We start from the raw sequence: 3,897 nt of genomic DNA, 5'->3' as shown, positions 1-3,897 counted from the left end.
TTGTTTTCACTACTGCATTGTGGGTATTATGTTCTTCTTCTGGGGACCACTTTGTCTAGGCGCCGGTTGGTGTGTTGCTGCCCCCTGCTGTTGGTCTCGGGTACTGTCCGTTGTACTGTCCATTGTTTATATACAGCAGGGCTACTCAACTTAAGATGGTTCAGGGGCCACTCAGCAAAATACCAAACCCTCAAAACCCCCCGAAATGCATAGAAGACTATGCATTATATACCTATAACACAATACAAACACAATGGTCTTACACCTGCATTAGGCTACTATTCATGATTTTGTTTTTGGCAGGTGCAAGGGTATGGCACCTGCCCTACCTTGCCATACCCAATTGACGCTCCTGTGTATGTCTGTTTACAGACAAAAAAGGAAGCAACCCATACAATTGAATGGAAATGTATATTTTTTATCCTCTGCTTCACAATAAAACAAATTGAAACAAAACATTTTTTTTAAATTTTATTTTGGTATGGCCATGACAGGCCACAGAGACGCTGCATGCGGCCCGCGGGTTGAGTAGCACTGAATACAGTAACAGTACTATGTGACCTTCCAGTACAACAAATACTGTACTGGCATATATTAAACTTGTGTTAACCATACAATTTTCAAATCAATGTAAATCACCCATTCCTGAGAATATGTGATTTAATTTATGTTTTACTCTCCAATTATGCCGGGGGTTTATTTTTTTCTAGATCAAGGTCTTGGCTATTAAACCCTAATGGGCTAGCCTGACATCATAGCTCATGTTTAACCTAATAAACCATCAGACTTATAGCATAATAACACATCTTGCACAGTGTGTGTGTGTGTGTGTGTGTGTGTGTGTGTGTGTGTGTGTGTGTGTGTGTGTGTGTGTGTGTGTGTGTGTGTGTGTGTGTGTGTGTGTGTGTGTGTGTACTACGGTGCTTTTTGCATAGGCTTTAATTTGCTATCACATCACGCTCTTATAATGTAATTCGGCGTATTAGTGATAATATAACCATTCCCATAAGTGCGATAATTACAGTTAGTGTCATAATTCATTAAAAATACTGATAGTTGATAAATAAAACAATTAAAATAGTGCCTCCCATAGACGGGTTTCCGCGCGACGTCATCACAGAGTAGAATGCGCAATCTGCACATGCCCGGGTAGAACGAACCGGAAGCGCCCTTCACTCTGTTGTTGTGTTCGGGATTTAGATAGGCATAATGCTGCTATTATAGGCATAATAGGCATAATGCTGCTATTATATACAAACAGATCCAACTTCCGACAAATCATTTTTATTGAGTAAACAAGATATTACAAACTGCATAATTTAATCTACTTTCATTAAACCCGGTGAAGACCATTTTTTTATGAATGGACATTTGACCAGAACTGCTGCGGGTACTGGCGCCCTCTATAGGCTCACTTTAGAAATTAGATGCAAATCCCTCTCTTGCGCGCGCAGCATCCTCTCATGTTTACTAACAGGAAACCCGTCTATAGGGCATTTAATAGAAAACAGCAAGATAACATTAGACCATCAAACTGGAAAATTCAAGTTTTATTTAAAAAAAATAGTTTTACCACATCAAATGTATATGGTTTACACCAAGATAATACATGTAATAGCATCCTCAGGCAAACATATTATATATATATATATATATATATATATATATATATATATATATATATATATATATATATATATATATATATATATATATATATATATATATATATATCTGCTGTCCGGCAGAAACCAGTTAACTCCAAAATGGAGTTAGGAGGTTTTGTTCATCATTGATAAGAACAGCTGAATGGACCTCCAAGCTCACAATGAGGTTGGAGGTCAAAAGGGGGTGGAGCCTGGAGTCAGCAAAACCAGCTAACTCCGGTGGACTTCACTGGTTTAGCAGAAAATTTGAGGATCCAATGGAGTTAGCTGGTTTTGTCAGAAGCGCTTTAAAATGATTTTCATTGGTTCAAATTTTTTTTTACCAACACACAGACGTAAAGGGTTTTCAATAGCACTGATTTATGGAAAAACATGCAAAAGCGTCAAAACAGAGTTAGCTGGTTTCTGCCGGACAGCATATATAATTGTTACCGTTAAAGGTATTGTAGGCAACATTAAGCCTAAATTTAAAAAATATTTATATATTTTGCATTTTTTCCCCTCTACCAGCCACTATATAATGATGCTGGGGTGTTTTCCTGCATTGAAACACAGTCCTCTTTCTGAAAACCGTATTGTCCCTACTGTTTATGTTATGTATGTGCAGTTCGTTTCCCCGGCCACCAGGGGGTGATGCAGGGAGGACTTCCATAGACTTCCATAGAGTCACACGGACACGGATGCGCACATGCGTGCGTTAATTTACGTCCCGGACAACATAAACAATAGGGAAAATACGGATTTCAGAAAGAGGACTGTGTTTCAATGCAGGAAAACACCCCAGCATCATTATATAGTGGCTGATAGAGGGGGAAAAATGCAAAATATATATATATATTAATATATAAATATTGTTTTAAATTTAGGCTTAATGTTGCCTACAATACCTTTAACACTTGAAGGGATATTTCACTTTAAAAAAAAACGTTGGGTCATTTTATCGTCTACTCAGGCTTTTGGGAACACCCCGGACAGTTTTTAAGTTGCTTGATTCAGTATTTAGATATTTGATAGTCATTTTATCAGACACGCCCCCTTCCTATACAAACCCAATGTTACTTCAAACTCTATTTTAACCATGTTAGATTCATCGGAAACACCCGTACTTGGTGCTGGTGACTGATATTGTCCTTCTAATACGTGAGGAGACCGTGTTTTTCCAATAACTTTTTTCATTCATATTCTTTGGAAAATGAAAATAATTAAATACAACTAAAAATGGAGAAGAGATCAACGGTGGAGCAACACAGACTTTTTAAGCCTTTTATTTATTTAGGTACAAGTATAGACTGACGTTTCGGTCTTTCGACCTTCCTCAGAGTCAGCTGATTAAAAATGGAGTTTGAAGTTATAATGGGTTTGTATAGGAAGGGGGCGTGTCTGATAAAATCAACATCAAATATCTAAATACTGAATCAAGCAATTTAAAAACTGTCTGGGGGCCTCAAAAAAGCCCGAGTAGACCATAAAATGACCCAACGTTTTTTTTAAAGTGAAATATCCCTTTAAAACAAATGAATGTGAGAATTTAAAAGAAGAAAACAAAAGAGCTGGAGAATGTCTCTAAAGCAGGGGTTCTCAAACGTCTTCATATCACGACCCCATATTATGAGGGAATTGTTTGGCGACCCCATCACCCTGGTTGTCTGTCTGTGAGAATGATCTCCCCGCTCGGTAATGTTACATCTCCATCTGTAAATTGAACGGTTTGTTGACTCAAATGCCGATCGGAGACTTATTTTGTTTGCTGGTTAAACTATACACAGTGACGTGGTCCATGTATTTGTGCCCTCTCGGTATCGGAGTAGGGCTTTCACAAATAGAGATTTTTACTGGTCGACTAATTTGCCCCAGTGGTAGTCGACTAGTCGACTAGACGATGTTTACCTATTACCATTGTTTTAATGCCAGGCCCATTACTATTATTATTATCCTCCTGCCTTTATTTTTATGCCGTTTTAAGGGAAGTGCTTCTGGCACAGCAGCACAGCAGCGTCTCCAAGGATCCTCAAAAGGGGGTTATACAAGCCGAGAGTTCCTGGTTTAGAGTGGTGTTCGATTTTTTTACATTGCCAACTCTCACATGTACATAACGTTCAGATTTCAAATATAAAGTGCTGACCCCGAGCCACGGATGTTACAAGTTGATGCGTTCTGCGATAAGTACCCGTATCTCCCGTATTGTTCAATAAAAAGCATTTTAATCCGATCTAATGGTTGGGAGGTGTAT

The sequence above is a fragment of the Gymnoscopelus microlampas genome, assembly GCF_963454915.1.
Source record: "Gymnoscopelus microlampas genome assembly, chromosome: 1".
NCBI classification, from domain to species: Eukaryota; Metazoa; Chordata; class Actinopteri; order Myctophiformes; family Myctophidae; genus Gymnoscopelus; species Gymnoscopelus microlampas.
This window is presented reverse-complemented; position numbering follows the sequence as displayed.